Source organism: Myotis myotis, unplaced genomic scaffold (genome assembly GCF_014108235.1).
Source record: "Myotis myotis isolate mMyoMyo1 unplaced genomic scaffold, mMyoMyo1.p scaffold_m19_p_22, whole genome shotgun sequence".
NCBI lineage: Eukaryota > Metazoa > Chordata > Mammalia > Chiroptera > Vespertilionidae > Myotis > Myotis myotis.
In genome coordinates this window covers 6,033,417-6,055,146 of record NW_023416327.1, presented here as the reverse complement: position 1 = coordinate 6,055,146, position 21,730 = coordinate 6,033,417, and the positions used below count along the sequence as shown (strand labels likewise).

General features: G+C 40.1%; 1 protein-coding gene across 2 annotated transcripts in view; it reads left to right on the top strand.

Annotated features, from left to right (window-relative positions):
* Nucleotides 1-21,730, top strand: part of TMEM182 (transmembrane protein 182) — a 65,589-nt gene that overhangs the window by 3,940 nt on the left and 39,919 nt on the right. The gene's annotated exons all lie outside the window — the stretch shown is intronic.

Below are 21,730 nucleotides of genomic sequence, written 5' to 3'. Positions count from 1 at the left end.
AACTCTGGTAAAATTTCTGTTTCAGCATTGAAGAGAATTCCTTCTTCAGAAAACCTCAGTCCTTGTTCTTAAGCCTTCAACTGATTGGATGAGGCCCACCCTCATTATGGAGGATAATCTGCGTTACTTGTAGTCTACTGATTATAAATGGTAATCACATCTAGCTAGCACCTTTATAGCAACATCTAAACGAGTGTTTGACCAAACAACTGGGCATCATAGTCTAACCAAGTTGACACATAAAATTAACCACCACAGAACTTCCATTATTCATCCATTTTTCATCTTTCTATAAAATTATGTATTTCCATACATTATAATTTTTTTACAGTTTGTCAAAGGTTGTAGCATTTGGTGTTATCACAATATTAACATGACATTTTATGGAGTGGAGTGGGGTCTACATAGGAAAAGAGGCAAACTGGTCCACAGCTGTGCTTGTGTACCACGGTTGCTGGCCACAATATAGTTGAAAGGATTGTGACTGTTGGTCTAGCAAATGTGTGTGGCGTGGATACTCTTTCCCATTAAAAACTGCTTGGCCAGTGTGGCTCAGAGGGTTGGGCCTTGTCCTGTGCACCAAAAGATTACCAGTTCAATTCCTGGTCAGGGCACATGCCCAGGTTATGGCCTGATCCCGGGTAGGGGTCGTGCAGGAGGCAGCTGAATCATTTTCACTCTCACGTTGACTTTTCTCTTTCTCTCCCTCTTCCTTCTGGTCTCTCTAAAAAACAAACAAACAAAAACTGCATGAGGAATCTCATTCACATTTGTTGGAACCTCCTGCATCCTGTTTTATGTGGGCCTTCTCACTGCTAAGAGAAGAGATGGCGTAGAAAGGAGTAGAGTAAACCATTTTAAGTTACAAAAAAGGCATTCCTTTCCCGACATTCTTACTTTTATTAAATAAATTAAGAAATAGTATTGGGTTGGTTTTCCAGAACATTATCTATTTGCACAAATATTAGTATTGTTACTGTTGATATTTATATGTTGAGCTCCTGATATGAGGCGGTATTGTAGGCATTATGTTTTAAAGTGAATCTGCTTAATTGAAAAGTCTGCCCCTCCAGAAGATAGTGGAGAACTTGAAAACAGGTGACATAATCCATGCATAATAATTATGATGGAGATGGATAGTGAATGCACGTCAAAGTAATTATACTGCAATTACAATTAGAATTATTATGTAGCACTGCATATAATTACTGTGTCAGTTTTTGGATCTAGTAACAAAACCATATTCCAATTTTTTTAAAAAAATATCAAACTCCTCTTTGGCTCATTCACTTTAAGCAATTTTATCAAATACTTTCAGTAAAAAATGACAGAGATGGGAAGAGGTATGTCCTACAACTGAGACAGTATAATCGCATATCATTTATCTTCATTATATCATACAATATCTGACATCATATTTGGGTGATTTTTTATTAATTTCTTTATCCAAGATAAGGGCACGGATTTCATGAGGTTTCTACCCGCCTGCAAGAAGGGGTTCCCAGTCCCCGGGTCTTCACTGGACCTTCGTGTGCTTTATAACATCAGGCATTATACATGACCGTTTATCATTTGTAAAACCTGATCTATCCTGTCTGGCAAATTATCGGTGAAATGGCCTTGTATTCTCCCGAGTTTTTACAGTTACAGTTAGCCAAACTGAAATCAGTGAACATAACATAGGGGTGTATGATTTTTCTGGAAGGACTGTTTTAGAATCATTGGAGCTACTGATGAAGTTTTTCTATTTCCTAATATGGGGACTAAGACTGATTCAGAGAAACCACGTGACTGTCTTGACAGCTGGTCATTGCCAGAGCTGATCAAAGGTTCAAGTGTCTGGATGTTGTATACTGGTAATTTTAGAAGCTATAGTGAGTAAAAAGGCTAATTTTAATGCTTAACATATTCAGTGTAAGTCTTTTAGTTTCATCTCAATGAAAGAATACATTAAACTCATGTTGGTTTTCCCTACCTTCCTCTCTGATCCTGACCTGTGTATAATCAAGTCTAATTCAGTGTTTCCTTTATTTTTTAATATCAAATATATTAGCCAAAATTCATTTATGCGCAAATCTATTTATTTGAATGGCTGCCCAAGCCTACAGGGAGTGATCTAAGTATTGTGTTTCAGGTAGGACTGTGTACTTGGAAGTCCGTTAGACAATTCCATTGCCTTTGATCTCTGTCCAAATTTAGATTTTCTGATTTGTCTCATGCTTAAACTCAGTCACAGTTCATTTATTTGGTTTATTTGATAATGGTGTGATGAACATAGATGCATTTTTTAGATAACTCAACCCCTGAATGAACTAATCATTTCTTTTGGATGCCCCCTCCCCCCGCCCTGCCCCACCCCAACCTTTGACCACACCTCCACAACAGTCCTCCTTACACTTAACTTAATTTCTTGTTAACCTCAGTTTCCTCCTTACCTATTGCAATCCCTAAGGCACAGACTGTAATCTCACATTTATATTCCCAGAAATTAATATAGTGCCTGGTGCTTAGTAGACGCTTAAATATTTGAAAAAAAAAATGACAATGCAAAAATTACAGGTAGTATTTTCAGCAGTTAACTATTTTGATTTTATTTTTTGAAGTGGAACATTTTAAAAACCAATTTCATACTTGCTTTTCTGTTGAGCAGAATATATTGAACGTAGTTTCATCTTTTCTTGCTGAGTTGGAGCACACGCACAGGCTGGCCACCGTAACCCGGAGCTCCTCAGAAGCAGGATTCATCCTCCTGCCCAAGGCCTTCATATGTGCCGGCCCCTCCCCCCAAGTGCTGTTGCTCTCGTTGACCCTTTATTTCTCTAACATCGCAGGTTTGTCCTTAGTTTTCTAAGGAAGCCTTCCTTGCCAGCAGCCTCTACCCACTAATACCTGTACTAAACCAGTTCTCCTTTATAAAACTTGTCCTTTAATTTGATCATTCATAGCACAGATTTTAATTATTTATTGTGTAATTATTTTGTTCATTTATTTTCTTCCCTATTTAACTCTAAGCTCCTATAGCAAAGTCTTTTATGTTTGGCTCACCATTCTATCCAGTGAAGGCTGCATATTTTTGTAGAGTGACTATTTCTTGGGAGTCTTCATTAATATACTGTACTGTGGAACTAGTAGTAATACCCTAAGTCAGTGGAACTAGTAGTAATGCCTTAAGTCAGTGTCGGCAAACCGCGGCTCTCGAGCCTCATGCAGCTCTTTGGCCTCTTGAGTGTGGCTCTTCCACAAAATACCACGTGTGGGCGCGCATGTACAGTGCGAAGTTGACTTAAAACTTTAAGTAAAGTTTATTAAGTTAATTTTAGGGAACGTTTTGGAGTGAAAGAAGATGTAGTGTCGAGGATTGAGAAAGGTATGTTGAGATGGTTTGGACATGTAGAGAGGAGGAACGAAAGGAGATAGACGAAACAAGTATACAAGACGAGTGTGGATGGGAGAGTTGGAAGGGGTCGACCTCAGTGAATGTACCTCAATCAGATTGAGGACTTTTTTAGCAAAGGCCAGCTTAGGAGCACCCTAATTAAGTTAATAACAATGTACCTACCTATATAGTTTAAGTTTAAAAAATTTGGTCCTCAAAAGAAATTTCAATCGTTGTACTGTTGATATTTGGCTCTGTTGACTAATGAGTTTGCCGACCACTGCCTTAAGTAACTATTGAAATATGCGGGGATTTTAAGAACTTTACTAAATGGACCTCAGTGATTCTTCAAATTTTTTATTCATATGGTTTTAATTTTAATGTCTCCCAAGTTGTTTTCATATGTCAGCTTGCCCTTTGCTTCTATTGTCAGTATTTATTTATTTACTATTCTCCCTGGTCTTCTTTTCCTTCACTCTTAAGCAATAAATGTAGGGTAAAGTGAATAATGTGAGATTAGAATCAGGAAGGCAGCTAGGCAAGGTATTTGTCAGCAACACAGTAAGCTGTAAGCAACAGAAAACAGACAAAAGCTACAATATAAGGACTACTTTTCTCCCACAACAAGTTCAGAGCAGCTGCCATAATGATATTGTCAGGGACCCAGGCCCTTTCAGCCTTTTCTCCCACCGTCCTCGGCAGGTGGACAGTCATCGTCATGTTCTTCCACCTTCAGAAGAGCAGCGGTGTCCCTAGAACCCTCCAGTAGATTTCTGCCAACGCTTTCTTTTTTTTCAATCCCTTTGTGTTTTTTCTTTTCTTTATTGATTAAGGCATTACATATGTGTCCTTATCCCCCCAATGCTTCTTCATCAGAGCGCTGTCCCATGGTCTGTTAAGCTGGGGCGTGGACTTGGCTTGCTAGCTGCTAGAGTAGGGCAGGAAAGGGCGCAGGTCTGGGAGTGAGGGAGCGCATCCTCCTCAGGGGACTCTATCAGGGCTCCAACGAGGGCGGGACAGCGAAGGCGAACATAAACTAATGCACCTAAATGATATGTAAAGAGTAAATGTACAAAACTTAATAGCTAAACAATAGAAACCTGGAGGAATCTGGATGGTAAAGAAATTTCCTTTTGAGGAAGGTGTAATTCAGTTTAAACACTATACAATTAAAGGTAATATGCTCACTTTCCAAGCAATAAATATTATTTTAGTGTATTTCTTTTTATATGCATATTGTATATAGTTTTAATCATTGGGAATACAAACATATACCTCACTTTTCTATTTTTAAGATAGCACACATTTCTCCATGTTTTTACCTAACAGTTTCTTATATTTTAAATGTTAGATGCTACCTCCATATTAAAAATAATTACATGCATGCAACATTTTTCATAACCTGTATTAATTGTTTGGATGATATATTTCCGGAAGTGTGAGGGGTGAATCAGGAGACGGAGTGGGTTTGTTGTTGTCGGTACTATGCCACACTAGCAGCTGGTTTGCCAAGGGGCACAGAACTGTGGGTGACTTCAACTTAGCGATTTGTAAGGAGGACAGAGCATGAGACAAGAGGCCGAGGATGCTTTGAGTGGAAGATGAGGATACTTTTGGATTTCGATATATTCAATTTGGGTCGATGGTGGAACACGAGCTTGAAATAATTTAGCAAGTAGCTTGATGTGCAAACTTCCTGAGAGACATTAATTAGCGCAGCAGATACTGGTGAGGAATTTCAGGACTGGTTTCTGACCTCAGATATAATCTTTAAGAAAAATAATAGGAAAGAAGGCAGCAAAATGTCAACAGTTCTTAGTGGGAGAAGGAAAGAAAGAAGGCGGCCCCCGAAGAGGAAGAGAATGAAGCTTGAGAAGCAGGCCGGTGCGCAGGCTGGTGCGCTGTCAGAGGGGCTGCTGGAGGGGGCAGTCTTGGGAAGGAGATGCTGACCTCAGTGCCAAATGCACGTGAATGGAGATCAGAACAGAATGATCAGGCAAAAGTTCGGGGCCCCTGATGGCTCCTCCCACCAAAGGTTCAGCCATGGAGGCCCACGTCCTTCCACTCAGGGGCATGACAACCCACATGCCCTGCTGGTGGCCTGAGACGTCCAGACCCTCCGCTCTGGGTCCCACTCCTGCTCACTGCCAGTTCCTTGGACTGGACTAGAGGGCCTGCCGTCTTTCTTGGTAACACCCTTCCTCCCCAGGAAGCCATTCCATTTTCCTGCACACTCTGTCGCTGAGGACCCTCCTGAGAGCCAAGCCCTGCCCCCGACGTCCTCTTTCTTCTCTTCTCCCAAGAGCAGAGGTCAGAAAGCAGTGATCTTAAGGGGCAGAGCCGCAGAATGCTGGGAATGTGAAACCTCACACTGGGGCGCTCAGGGACTGGGCAGTGAGAAATGTGAGACCTTTGCAATTTGTCAACATTTGGACTTGGAATAGCCACCGAAAGAGCACAGCAGTACAGAGTAAAAGTCCTTACAGAATCATCACATATGCACACACACACATCTTGCTCTACTGTGCAAGGCACAATAAGATCAAATAGCAAAATGAAACATAAAACTACACAGTTTTAAACTGCACAGAAATGAATTAAAATTTGAGCCTAAAATTAATATAAATATGTAAATAATTGAGGAGACATATCTAATTTTGTTGGGATGGCCTTTTGCTTCCAGATCATTACACTGGGGTAGCTGGGTGTTATCATTTTTTAATATTCAGATACAGGGAATCTGGAAACTGTCTTAAATTTACCAAATAGTTTTAAGCACTTTACCCCACTCAGCTTTAGTAGAGCAAGACATACCTTGCAATCTGTAATGGAAAATACATTTCAGTCTTTTTCTGGGGGGTCACAAATGTCAAGTACCTAGACATTTGGAAATGCCATACCACCCACTTAATTTCCTCCTGCTCGTCAGACATTCGGGTCACGTGGCCACGGCCACGGCCACACCAGTCAGAAGCCTGGTCCCAGCGCAGGCTTCTCGCCTCTAGGCTGGAGCGCTCGCCCGCTTCCCAGGGCTGCAGTTCACGAGGGCACAGCTGGCTTTTCAGTCCCAACATCAAAGCTGTGGTTAAACATCAGTTATTCAGAGGCAGTTATTTTATGTTTTCTACAATTTATTCATGGGCATCTAAGGATTGGTTGGCAGTTTATTTAACACCCTCCCAATGAAGGAGGCGCTCGCCTCTGTAAACAAGGATGCGTGCTCATGTAGGAAGGCGTGGACTGCCTGCCTTCATGGAAGACGGGCCCAGCCTCTGTCTCCCTGTGAAGGCGATGGCCAGCTCAGCAGGAAACATCTCCCCTAGTGACAGGGCACCTGTTGGTGCTCCAGACCCAGGGCTCCTCAGCGTCAGCAGTAGTGATATTTGGGGCCATGTCATTATGTGCGTGGGACCGTCCTGGGCCCTGTAGGTTGGTTAGCAGCATCCCTGGCCTCTCTACTCACTAGATGCCAGTAGCACCCCTTAATCATGACAATGAAAATGTCTCCAAACATTGCCAAATGTCCTGGGGCGAGTGGGCACAAAATTACCTCCGATGAGAACCACTCGGGCATTCTAGACTTTTACTCCTAGCACTTCTGACCCAGGGCCCGAGCTCTTCCTCAGAATCACTGGTATACTTCCACCGCCTCCACCTGTGCTCAGCTCTAGTTCTGGACAACAAAACACCCAGATAAAGGGTTAGTTTCCTTCTGCCTTTTTTCATGCAGAATAGCCAAACCATAAAGGAGAGGCCTAAGCCTCTCTTTTGTTTAAATATTATTGCCTCTGCTCCAAGCTCTGGATCTTTTTTAGAAGAGAGTATTAATTAAATGAAATGAAAAAAATATTGAATACCACTGTTATTGGGCGCTTCAGAGTCAGCCCTAAATTCTTGCCCTCATCGAATTTTCATTATAGTGGGGAGACAGAAAATAAAATATCAGTCAAATCCTTGCAGAGAAATAGGAAAGAATAGAGTGTGTGTGGAGAGGGTGCCAGTTTTAAGTAGGGTGACTAAGGCGGCCTCACGGAGAAGATGCTATCCATTTGTGGCTGGCTGGCCCTGGGTTAAATGGGTGCTGCCATCCAGCTAAGCGAGCGATTTCAACCTGTGTGCCACAAAGATTTTTAAAACATGCATTTCCTGACTATGTAGTTGAGGCACTGACTTCTTTTCCTTTAGATTGTCAAATTTAGAAAACGACAGCTGTCGTGTGTGAATGAGTAAAAAATTACACCTTTTTTTTTGTTCAGATGGGCAAAAACCACATTTTTTGGTGTGCTGCAGAGTTTTAGGCATTAGTTTATGTGCCATGAGATGAAAAGGGTTGAAAATAGCTGGGCTGAGCCATCACAGTTCCCCGGTTTCTCATCTGGGACTAGACGGGCGCGGTGGGAGGCTGAGCACAGGCCCCGGGGCCCCAGGAGGCTTCGTGGGGCTCTGAGCCCGTCCAGTCCGGTGTCTGTGCCGTGACTTGGAGCCACGACCTGGCCTGGCTTCCTGAGCTCCGGGAAGTTCACTGCACTCATTTGTGGAAGGAAGATGAGTATAGTCTCAATCTCACCCAGTTGTTAAAATGAAAAGAGATAATAATGCAAAGGCTTAGCAGAGCGTTGGCCATGCAGTTGGTATCCAGTAAGTGTCAGCTGTTTTTACGACAGTGCACCGATTTAGAGCACTGAAAGTAAGCTGTGCTCAGGGCATGCGGATTCATCATGGCTTCTCCCTGGTGAATGCTTCCTGCTCTGTGAAGTGTGTGTGTGTGTGTGTGTGTGTGTGTGTGTGTGTGTGTGTGTGATATCGAGTATTTGGCAAAAATGAAGGACTTCAAAAATCATGTTCATTATCATGATCATGATCATCACCACCCTAGTACAAGATAGTTAACATTACCCTCTGTACTGGCCAAGATTTACCACTGTTTATCTGGTAATATTGATTAAAATTTATCCAACAAATATTTATTGAACACATACTATGTGCCAGACACTTTTCTAGGTTTTGGGGGCCAGCAAGGAGCAAAAGGGAAGGACAGCTCTGTGCCGTGGAGCTGACGTTGAGTGAGAGGAGAGAGACAGAGCAACATAAGGCTAGCTAGTGCGTGGGAAATGACTAGTGCTCTGCTGAAACAGGAGACATGGACCGAGGCTGGAGACTCGGGCCTGGGGTGGCATGGGAGGGCGATAGAAATCCGTAATGTGCTCAGAGGGGCGCACGCCTGTGAGGAGGAAGCGTCTGAGTGGACACGTGGAGGCGAGGGAGCGAGCCATCTGGTGTCCAGGAGAGGAGTGTTCCCCAGAGGGAGACCAGCGGCCGGGCCTGGAGGCCGGGACACCTGAGGTGTGCAAAGGGCAGAGGAGAAGTGTGTGCAGCAAAAGAGTGAGCGAGGATGGAGCAGAGGAGATGGCTAGAGACACAGAGGTGCCAGCAGAGGTGGGCCAGCGTAGGGACCGCTCTTATCTGGAGAGGGATTGAGAGGGGGGCTGTGAGGAGAGACCCGGGGTATATGGTACACGAATCTTCGCAGGCTGTAGAGAGGCGAGGGTGGGATCAGGGAGCCCAAGAGGTCAGCTTTACCTTAGGTGACTAAGGTAAGGATATTAGAATGGGGACATTTGTCTGATTCTGAAATGTGTGTTGTATTATTATTATTATTATTATTATTATTATTTAACAACTAGTAAGGAAATAGTCAAATGGACAACACCTGTAACACAAGATAACAAAACAAAAACAAAAACTCCTCTGTCCTGGCTATTATACACCTTACCATATCAGCCCTAGATTCCATTTATGTCCTACTTTGTTGGAAACTGTTTTGTTATAGGCATTTTCAACATTTATAGGAATGCAGAAACGAGTATAGTCAACCCATGTATTGTCATCACCCAGTTTCAATAATTATCCACACATTTTATAAGTAACTTTCGCTGCTGTGAGTTGGAGAGTTCTTTATATATTCTAGCTGAGTCATTACTAGATATATGGTTTCCAAATATTTTCTCCCACTCTGCAGCTTGTACTTTCATCACCCTAAGGTCTTTCACATAATAAAAGTTGTAAATTTTGTTCAAGTCAAATTTATGGAATTTTATGAATCAGACCTTTGGTGTCTTATCTGCAGGACCAAGCCTCAGGGCCTGCAGATTTTCTCCTGTTTTCTTCCAAAAGTCTTATAGCTTGATATTTTAGATTTAAATCTATGAACCATTTTAGTTGCTTTTTGTACAAGGTATGACATATTATTTTTCAAATGTACATCCCATTGCTCTAGCCTTATTTGTTGAAGAAACAATCTTTTCTCCATTGAATTGCTGTGCACCTATGTCAAAATATTGTTGGTCATACTTGTGTGGGACTATTTCTGGATTATGTATTCTGTCCCTTTGACCTATGTGTCTGTCCCACTGCCAAGCCCACACCATCTGGATCACTTTAGCTATATGTCCTGAAATTGGGTTGAACGATTTCTCCCACAAGGTTCCTCTCTTTTAAAATTATTCTAACTATTCTAGACCCTTTTCTTTTCCATATAAATGTTAGAGTAGTCTTGTTTATATCTTCAAATTTTTCTTGGATTATAGAATTATTTGTATATCAATTTGGGGGGAATTAATATTTTTATTATGTTGAGTCTTCCAATCCGTGAATGTAATATAGCTTTCAGTTTATTTAGATCTTAGTTATTTTCTTACATCAGCATTTTGTAGTTTTTAACACACAAGGCTTAATGTGCTTTGTTAGATTTACATCCGGGTATCTCATTTTTTGACCAATTATAACTGGTATTGTTGTTTTTTGTTGTTGTAAAGTCTTTATGTCTTTTTCCTTTTTTTTTTAGTTAATCCTCACCTGAGAATATTTTACCATTGATTTTTAGAGAGAGTGGAAAGGAGAGGGAGAGACAGAGAAAAATACTGATGTGAGAGAGACACATCAATCGGTTGTCTTCTGCATGCACCCCAACCAGGGCCAGAGAACCTGCAACCAAGGTACTTTCCCTTGACTGGAATCGAACCTGGGACCCTCCAGTCCACAGGCCGATGCTCTGTATACTGAGCCAAACCGTCTAGGGCTGGTATTGTATTTTTAATTGTGGTTTGCATGTGTTTATTGGAGCTAGACATATAATTGATTTTTATCTTGTATTCTGAGACCTTGCTGAATTCATTTGGTAGTTCTAGGAAGTTTGTGTTTATTTTATTTTTTATTTTTGTAGATTACTTGGGATTTTCTGCATAGATAGTCATGCCATTGGCATATGGGGCTAGTTTTATTTCTTCCTTGCTTTTTTTTTAACATGCCTTTTATTTTATTTTCTTGTCATACTGCACTAGGTGTCACTTCCAGTGCCATTTTGAGTAGCAGCTGTGAGAACAAACATCCTTGCCGTGTTTCTGGTCTACAAAATCACTGTCCTTTTTTTCATTAAGTAGGTTGTTTGTTGTAGGATTTTTACAGATTTTTAAATTAAATTGAAGAGGTTTCCCTCTAGTTTCCTGTGAGGTTTTGTTATGAATATATGTTGACTTTTGTTAAATGTTTTTCTGCATCAATTGATATATGATCATAAGATTATTTTTCTTTAGCATATTAATATTGTATACGACATTTATTGATTTTCAAATATTAAAGCTGCGATTTATCCCTGGAATAAATCTCACATGGTCATGATGTATAATTCTTTTTATACATTGCTGAATTCTATTTGTTTATTTTTGTTAAGAATTTTTGCATCTGTATTTTTGAGGGATATTGGTCTGTATTTTTTCTTTTTTGTACTATCTTTGGGTCTGGTATCAGAGTGATACTGGTTTTATAAAGTGAATTGGGAAGTGTGGAAACCATGCCAGAGTCACCGGGTAGTCAAAGCAATGGAGTGTGAAAGGCCTTGTTGGTGGTACACCGGATGGCCAAGGCCACTCTGAACATGGGACTCTTAATCAGAATGTTCAAGGCTAAGATGCGATACACAGGTGCAAGGACACAATGCTCTCACTGTACACTGTGCCCTTCTATAACCCAAATGATTGATGTCACTGTTGGCAACTGGCCTCTTTTGTCTAAGTGGTATAATACGTTACTGACCAGCTACCATGTGAAGCTATTATGTGGGGAAAATTCAGGGAGAGGTGAGAGAGGCTGGAGAAGCTACTGGGGCTGCAGCGCTAAGGGAGGGCTCAGGTGCTGCTGCTATGTGAAGCGGTAGGTCCAGAGGCAACATGCAGCTTCTCAGATAATGGCTGTGGGTACAGAGACGGCTACTGCTTGATGGGAAAGATGTGTTCGTTTATTAGCCCATGTGCGGCTACCCATATGGGACTTTGCTGTGAAGGACTGTTTTGTCTGATGACTATATGGCCACTGGCTTCTGCAATAAAGGCGTTCTTATATACATCCTCAGCTTCTCATGGCGTCTCCATCTACCACCCGGTGTCCAAGGAAGTCCAGCCCCTGGCAGAGGGGCTCAGCTCCGACAGTTAGTGCTATGGGCGGGGCTTGAGAAGGAATCTGTCCTAACAGTTGGTGTAGTCGAGCAGAATTCAAAGAATATAGGACTCAGAGCACCTGTGCTGTGGTAGTGCTCTGACAGGACGTTTCCTCTTTTCTTCTATTTTCAGGAAGGTGCTAATTCTTCTTTAAATGTAAATGTCTGTTGGAATACACCAGTGAAAACCATCTGGGCCAGGAAATTTAGCTTTCAGAGACTTTAAAATTATAAATTCAATATCCTCAATAGTTACAGGGCTTTTAAAACTATCTATTTAATATTAAGTGAGTTGTGATAGGAGTTTTCTAGAATTGACCCATGTTATCTAAGTTGTCAAATTTATATCTATAGGATTGTTCACAATATTCTCTTATTATCCTTTTATATATGTACTATCTGTGATGATATCCCTTGTTTCATTCCTGATATTGGTCGTTTGTTTCTTACATGTTCTGTGTCAATATTGTTGAAGCTGTTCACTTCATGGAACTTTTCAAAGATCCCACTTGTTTTTTATTAGTTTTCTTTTCTGAATTTCATAAATTTCTGCACTTATATTTAATATTTACTTCTTTCTGCTTGCTTTAGCTTTGTCTTCTTTTTATAGTTTCTTGAAATAAAAGACTAGATTATTGATTTTTTCTCTTTTCTATTCTAAGCATTTACTGGTATAGATTTCACTCTCAGCGCTGCTTTAGCAGTTTCCCACACTTATGATATGTTCGTTTTTATTTTAATTTAAAGTGTTTTTAAATTTTTCTTGAGATTTCTTCTATGACTCATAGATTATTTAGAAGTGTATTGTTTAGTTTCTAAGAACTTAGGGATTTTTCTTTGATCTTTCTGTTATTACTTTTTAGTTTGATTCCATTGTGATCACAGACCATACTTTATGTGATTTGCTATTTTAAATTTAATGAGGTTTGCTTCGTGGTCGGGATGTGTCCTGCTGAGCTGCATGTTCCGTGGAGCTGGTGGAGCTGGAATGCTCCAGGAATGTCAGCGTCATTGCATATGGCGCTGCTGAGTGCTTCTGTGTCCCGCCGGTTACCTGCCTACTGTTCTATTAGTTGTTAGAGGTGGTATACTTTCTACATCTATTGAAGTCTCCAAAATAATTGTGGATTTATCTATTTCTCTTTTTGTTCTATCAGTTTTTGCTTTGAAGTGTCATATAGATAGCATATAATTGGATGAATTTTAACTTAAATCTGTTAAGCTTCTCTTTTTTAAATTTTGAGATAATTTTTAAAAAGCAGGCTTAGGTTTTATTCTTGTGTATGGTGTAAGTTGGTGGTCTAGTTTCATTTTTTTGCATAAGCCTGTCCAATTTTCCCAACATCATTTATTGAAGAGATTGCCTTTACTCCACTGTATGCTCTTGCCTCCTTTGTCAAATATTAGTTGAGCATAATGGCTTGGGTCGATTTCTGGGATCTCTGTTCTGTTCCATTGTCTATATGTCTGCTTTTGTGCCAGTACCAGGCTGTGTTGAGTACAGTGGCTTTGTAGTATAACATGAAATCTAGTATTGTGATTCCTCCAACTTTGATTTTCTTTCTCAAGATTGCTGAAGCTATTCAGGGTCTTTTTTGGTTCCACTTATATTTTTAGAGTGTTTGTTCTAGATCCGTGAACTATGCCATTGGTACTTTAATGGAGATTGGATTGAATCTATAGATTGCTTTGGGTAGTATGGACATTTTAATGATGTTAATTCTACCAATCCATGGACATGGTATATTCTTCCACTTGTTTATATCTTTCTCTATCTCTTTTTTCAATGTCCTGTAATTTTCTGAGTACAGGTCCTTTATTTTGTTGGTTAAGTTTATTCCTAAGTATCTTAATTTTTTTGTTGCAATGGTAAATGGGATTTTTTTTTAGTTTCTCTTTCTGAGAGTTCATTATTGATGTATAAAAATGCCATAGCTTTCTGGGTGTTAATTTTGTATACTGCTAGGTTGCCAAATTCATTTATTAAACATAATAGTTTTTGGATGAAGTCTTTAGGGTTTTCTATGTACAATATCATGTCATTTGTGAATAATGACAGTTTTACTTCCTCCTTTCCAATTTGGATGCCTTTTATTTCTTCTTCTTGTCTGATCACTATGGCTAGGACTTCTAGTACTATCTTTAACCAGAGTGATGAAAGTGGGTATCCCTGTCTTGTTCCTGTTTTTAGGAGAAATGGTTTTAGTTTTACACATTGAGTATGATGTTGGCTGTAGGTTTGTCATATATGGCTTTTATTATGTTGAGGTATGATTCCTCTATTCCCACTTTGCTGAGAGTTTTTATCATAAAAGGATGTTAAATTTTTTTCAAATGCTTTTTCTGCATCAATTGATATGATCATGTAATTTTTGTCTTGCAATCTGTTAATGTGCTATATCATACATACTGATTTGTGACTATTGTACCCGCCTTGCATCCCCAGAATAAATCTCACTTTTCATAGAGTATGATCTTTATAATGTATTGTTAGATCAGATTTGCTAATATTTTGTTGAGGATTTTAGCATCTATGTTTATCAGAAATATTGGCCTGTAATTCTCTTTTTTCATAGTATCTTTATTGGGTTTTGGAATTAGGTTAATGCTGACCTCATTAAAAGAACTTGGAAGTGTTCCTTCCTCTTGAATTTTTTGGAATAGTTTGAGGAGGATAGGTGTTCTTTAAATGTTTCATAAAATTCCTCTGTGAAGCTGTATGGACCAGGGCTTTTGTTTGCTGGATGTATAAATGCAAAATGGATAAAAGACTTAAATGTAAGCTGTGGAACAACAAAAATATTAGAAGAAACCATAGGCAGCAAAATCTTAGACATCTCTCATAGCAATATGTTTACAGATACATCTCCTAGGGCAAAGGAGAAAATAATCAAATGGGACTACATCAAAATAAAGAGCTTCTGCACAGCAAAAGAAACCATCGGCAAAATGACAAGAGAGCCCACTGCATGGGAGAACATATTTGCCAATGATACATCCGATAAGGGATTAATCTCCAAAAAATATATATATATAGGGAACTCATACAACTTATCAAAAGGAAGACAAACAATCCAATTGAAAAATGGGCAAATGACCTAATAGACACTTCTCCAAAATGGACATACGGAAGGCCAAGAGACATATAAAAAATGCTCAAAGTCACTGATCATCTGATGAATCAAATCAAAATGAAAATGAGGTATCAAATCACACCTATCAGAATGGCTATCATCAACAAATCAACAAACAACAAGTGCTGGTGAGGATGTGGAAAAAAGGGAACCCTATTACACTGCTAATAGGAATGCAGACTGGTGCAGCCACTGTGGAAAACAGTATAGAATTTCCTCAAAAAATTAAAAATGGAACTCCCATTTGACCCAGTAATCCCATTTCTAGGACTATACCCCAAGAAATTGGAAACACCAATCACTAAGAATATATGTTCATAGCCGCAAAATTTACAATTGCTAAGATTTGGAAACAGCCTAAGTGCCCATCAGTAGATGAGTGGATTAAAAACTGTGGTACATCTACACAATGGAATACTATGCTCCTGTAAAAAAGAAAGAACTTTTAGCATTTGCAAGAGCATGGATGGAGCTGGACAGCATTATGCTAAGTGAAATAAGCCAGTCAGAGAAAGATAAATATCACATGGTCTCACTCATTTATAGAATATAATGAACAACATAAACTGATAAACAAAAATAGATCAAGAAATATAGAAGCATCAAACAGGCCATTAAACCTCAGAGAGAAGGCAGGGGAAGGTGGTGGCAGGTAAGAGATCGTCCAGAAGACTTGTATGCATGTATATAACCATAACCAATGGACACAGACAGTGGGGTGGGGTGGGGGGCAGGGGTTGGCTAGAGGAGGTCAGTGGTGGGGGGAAGGGGCCATATGTAATACTTTTAACAATAAAGTTAAAAAAAATAAAAGCACTTTTAGGCTCACAGAAAAATTGAGAGGCAGGAACAGAGATTTCTCATATATTCCCTGCCCTCACACATGCAGGTCTCCCTATGATCAATCCCAAACCGGACTGGTCCATCTGTTATAATTGATGAACCTACACTGATACATTATAATCACCCAAAGTTTATATTTTACCTTAGGGCTCCCTCTTGGCCTCATGGGTGTAGACAAATGTATAACGATATGAATCCATTAGTACAGCATCCTAGTGGTTTTACCACCTTAACAATCCTTTGTGCTCTGCCTATTGACAGCCCCCTCCGCCTCAGCCACTGTACTTTTTACTGTTTCCATAGTTTTGCCTTTTCCAGGATGGCATATTGACAGTATTTTGTCTTTTAAGATGCATTTAAGTAATCTCCCTGTCTTCTCAGGGCTTGTTAGCTCATTTCTCTTTTTTTAAAAATATTTTATTGATTTTTTACAGAGAGGAAGGGAGAGGGATAGAGAGCCAGAAACATCGATGAGAGAGAAACATCGATCAGCTGCCTCCTGCACACCCCCTCCTGGGGATGTGCCCGCAACCAAGGTACATGCCCTTGACCGGAATCGAACCCGGAACCCTTCAGTCCACAGGCCGACGCTCTATCCACTGAGCCAAACCGGTTAGGGCTAGCTCATTTCTTTTTAGCACTGAATAATGTTTCATTGACTGGTTGTGCACAGCTTATTTATCCATTAATCTAATGAAGGACAACTTGGTTGTTTCAAGTTTTGCCGATTATGGATAAAGCTGCATAAACATAAGTGTGCAGGTTTTTGTGTGGCCTGAAGTTCACAAGTGTGCAACTCCTTTGGGTGAATACCAAGGAAAGTGATTGTAGGATCATCCCTGATGGCATATGATGTGGAGCATCTTTTCATATGCTTATTTTCCATCTTTATATCTTCTCTGGTGAGGTGTCTGTTAAATAAGATCTTTGGCCCATTTTTTAATTGGGTTGTTTTTTTGAATTTTTTTTACTAGAGGCCTGGTGCATGAAAATTCATACACTGGAGGGGGTGGTCCCTCAGCCCGGCCTGCCCCCTCTCACAGTCTGGGAGCCCTCTGGGGTGGGAGGCGACCCGGCGATTAGGGGAAGGCAACGCCCCCATCACACCTCTGCTGCTTCCACTGCAGGCAGCACAAGCCTTGGCAGGCCCTGGTTACCTGAGCCTCGGGCCGGCCCTGGGCTGCTGGGCAGCCAACAGCCTGCACCTCGGGCCGGCCCTGGGTGGCTGGGGGGCTGAGAGGACTGGGTGACTCCAGAGGCAGGCACGTGGCAAGGCAGGCCCGGCCTTGCTGCACACCTGCCACCCGACAGGGTTGAGGGGACTGGGTGCCACCATCTTGTGGCTGTGGGCACTGCCATCTTTGAGGGTGTGACAGGCAATTACCATATTCCCTCCTTATTGGCTGTGGGTGCCGCCATCTTTGTGACGGTGTGAGGGTCAATTAGCATATTCCCTCTTTAATAGGTAGGATTTTTAAGGGTTCTTGGCATATTTTGGATCATAGCCCTTTATCAGATGTATCTTTTGCAAATATTTGTCCTAGCCTGTAGCTTATCTTCTTATTCTCTTTGACATTGTCTTTTGTAGAGAAGAATTTTAAATTTTAACAAAGCCCAGCTTATCTATTATTTCTTTCATGGACTGTTCCTTTAGTATTATATCAAAAAGTCATCACCATACCCATGGGCATCCAGGTTTTCTCCTATATTGTTTCTAGGAATTTTTAGTTTTGTGCTAATATAAATGGTATTGTGTGTTTTCAAATTCCATTTGTTCATTACTGATGTATAGAAAATCAATTGACTTTTGTATATTAACCATGTATCCTTCAACCTTGCTATTATCGGTTCCCTGAGTTTTTTTGCATTGATTTTGAAAGATTTTCTACATAGAAAATCACATCATCAAATGAATAAAAATAGTTTTATTTTCTCAGAATCTATATTGCTTTTATTCCCTTTTCTTGTCTAATTTTATTATCAAGGACTTCCAGTGTGATGTTGAAATGTAATGATGATAGGGGACATTCTTGCTTTGTTCCTGATCTTAGTGGAAAAGCTTCAAGTTTCTTACTATTTAGTATGATATTAGCTGTAGAGTGTTTCTATATATATGCATTAGCAATTTGAGGAATTTCCCATCTATTTCTAGTTTCCTGAGTTTTTTATTATTAATGGTTGTTGGACTTTTTCAGAAGCTTTTTCTACATGTATTGATAAGAATCTTGTGATTGTTTTTGTTTAGACTGTTGATGTAATGTTTACATTAGTTGATTTTTGTATGTTGAAACAGCCTTTTGTATGTTGTATGCCTAGGACAAATCTCTATTGATCATGGTGTGTAATTGGTTTCTCTTCTTCTAGCCTCTGAAATATTATAGAGAATTGGTATAATTTCTTCCTTAAATGTTTAGTGTAATTCACCAGTGAACCCATATAGATCTGGTATTTTTTTTGGGGGGGGGGGAGGTTATTAACAATAGATTCAGTTTATTTAATATATCTCAGCCTAAATTTACATTGTCCATTTCTTCTTAGTTGAGTTTTGGCGGATTTTGTCTTTCAAGAAATTAGTTCATTTTATCTACATTATCAAATATGTGGGCATAGAATATTCCATAGTATTCCTAATTACCCTTTTAATCACGTGTAGTGATATCACCTCTTTCATTTCTAATATCAGTAATCTGTGTCCTTTCTTTTTTAGCCTGGTTAGAGAATAATAAATTTTTTTTGATCATTTAAAAAATTCTTTCCAATATGTTGATTTTCTCTATCGATTTTCTGTTTTCAATGTCAATGTTTTTTGCTCTAATTAATATAATTTATTTGCTATGTTCATTTTGCATTTATTGTGCTCTACCTTTTATAATTTCTTGAGGTAGAAAATAAAGTTATTGGTGTTAGATCTCTCTTCTTTTCTAATGTATACATCCAGTGCTATAAATTTCCTCTAACCACTGCTTTCCTTGCATTCCACACATTTTGATGAGTTGTGTTTTTATTTTCATTTAGTTGAAAATATTTTAAAGGTATTTTGAGATTTTCTCTTTGACTTATGTGTTATGTAGAAGTGTGTTTTTTAACTCCACATATTTTTGGGCTTTCCAGTTATCTTTCCGTTATTGATTTCTAATTTAATTCTACTGTGGTCTAAGAGCTGACATTGTTTGATCTCTTATTTTTTAAATTTGTTAAGGTGTGCTTTATGGCCCAGAATGTGGTCTACATTAGTGAATGTTCCATGAGAGCTTGAGAAAAATGTGTATTCTGCTTTTGTTGAGTGAAGTAGTGCATAAATGTCAGTTATCTATAATTCATTGATGGTGTTACTGAGTCCAGCTATTTCCTTACTGATTTTATGCCTTCTGGATCTCTCCATTTCTGATAAAGAGGTGTTAAAGTCTCCAGCTATGATAGTGAACTTGATACCATTATAATTAGCTAGTTACTATAATAGGTAAGGAGCAAGAGGGGAACATCAGACATAGGTGTAGAGCTAAAATCAGAGCCTGTGACCAGTTTCCTTTCCATGTGGAGCAGAGTACAATCCAACATCAGGCTAGCATAGTTTGTGTCCCCCTCTGTAGTACTGCAGTCCATTGCATGTGGGGGCCACAGGGCCACATGGCTGTGGAGGAAACAGGCAAATGTGAGGAAGTCAAGAATGAGCCAAGAGCACAAGGGTAACAAAAGCAACAAGAGCTACAAGAGAACAACTTTCTTTCTTTAGGAGCTTATATAGTCCCAAATTTTCATGCATTTACAATGGCCACACCCATTCTGGATAATGATCTTTGTTCCCAGGTATGACTGATAGGCAAGCACCTTCCCTGTGTCACCCCAACTTTACTGGGCATGCATCTCTCTTCCCTTCATTGAATCCCTTTCCCCGTTGTTTTGCAAGGAATAGGCCAGTGATTTCCTGGGGAGTGCAAAGTTGCAACTTCCTGGTGAAGCTGCCCAAATGACATGTCTATAATGTCTGGCTTTTCCTTTTACTCTTTTTCTATTATTTATAACTAGTGACCTGGTGCACGAAATTTGTGCATAGGGGTGTGGTGTCCCTCAGCCCGGCCTGCACCCTCTCCAATCTGGGACCCCTCTGGGGATGTCCGACTGCTGGCCTGCTCACCCCCAACTGCCCCCCACTCTCTGGCTTGCTTGCCCCCAACTGCCCCTCCCCTGCTGGCCTTATCACCCCCAAATGCCCTCCTCTCTTAGCCTGATCTCCCCTAACTGCCTCTCCCTCAGCCTCGCCACCATGGCTTTGTCTGGGAGGATGTCCGGAAGGTCTCCCGGTCGAATTAGCATATTACCCTTTCATTAGTATAGACTAGAGGCCTAATGCATGAAATTCGTGCAAGAGTAGGCATTCCTTCCTCTGCTGCTGGCACCAGCTTCCCTCTGGCACCCGGAACCCGGCCTTCCCTCTGGTTGCCTGCAGGCATCTGGGACCCGGGCTTCCCTTGCAGCCCTGGCTTCGTCTGGAAGGTCCTCTGGAAGGATGTCCGGTCTAATTAGCATATTATGCTTTTATTATTATAGATAAGCTAATTATAATGCTATCACTTGCAGTTCTATAAGTTTTAGCCTCACATAGTTTGATACCCTCTTGTTAGGTACATATACATTAAAGCAAAAATTTTTCTTTAATTAGTGTATCATCACCATTTACATTTGATTTCATAGTTGATATGTTAGGACTTTACCCTGCCATTTTATTTTTTGTTTTCTCTTTATTCTGCTTTTAATTTTCCATGTTCTCTCTCCTCTCTTATAATAAGTTACTTGTTTGTTTGTTATTTTGGAATTTCATTTAATTTTGATTTATAGTATTTTTTAGTATATCTCCATTCTTCACTCCATCCCACTATTCAGAACACCAACTGAGTTTTTATTTTTGGTTATTATATTTTTTCATTTCTAAAATTTCCTTTTGGGTCTTCTTTATATTTTCTGTTTATGTGCCAAGACTTTTTCTTCAATTTAGTTCAAGTATGTTCATCTTTCTCTTTAAGACATTTTGTCATAGATTATTTACAATTTTTGTTAAATAATACTAACACTTCTACTCTATTTGTTGGCATGTGTTGCATAATCTTTTTCATTGAAGTTGACATTTTTTCACTCTTGTATGAATAGTCTTTTATTTTTCAATTAAAAGTTGGAACTTGGGGGATATTATGCTATAAGATTCTGGGACTTCTGTTTTGGTTGGCTTTTTTGATACTGATCCTAGGAAGAGTGGACATTAAAAATCAGGTGGGAGTGGAATTCCAGGCTCCCCACTTGATCTGTGTTGACATGAGGAGAAACCCTTCTTCTTCCTTGTAGGGAGCGGCTCCAGGGTCAAGCCTCGGGCTGACCGGTGGCAGGGCCACAAACAAGTCCCAGCCTGGAGGGCAGAGCTCTCCTAGCATAATGAAGCCTGGCCTTGTAGCCCTCCCTAATTTCTTCCTAAGTAGCTAATGGGCTGTGGGAGGTGCAGCAAGTGTTGCCAAAACAAGAACATCTGTATACATGTTCATCTACCCTTGTGTTTTTTTAAAAAAATATATTTTATTGATTTTTTTTTACAGAGAGGAAGAGAGAAAGATAGTTAGAAACATCGATGAGAGTGAAACATCTATCAGCTGCCTCCTGTACACCCCCAACTGGGGATGTGCCCACAACCAAGGTACATGCCCCTGACCGGAATCAAACCCAGGACCCTTCAGTCCACAGACTGACACTCCATCCACTGAGCCAAACCGGCCACAGCTACCCTTGTTTTAATCAGACTATAAAAGAAAGCATCAGCTTGCAGGCTGGGTCTTTTGTGTCCTCATCCAGACACGGGAGATCCACCGAGCCCCAGCTGTATTCTCTTGTCTGTCTTTTCTT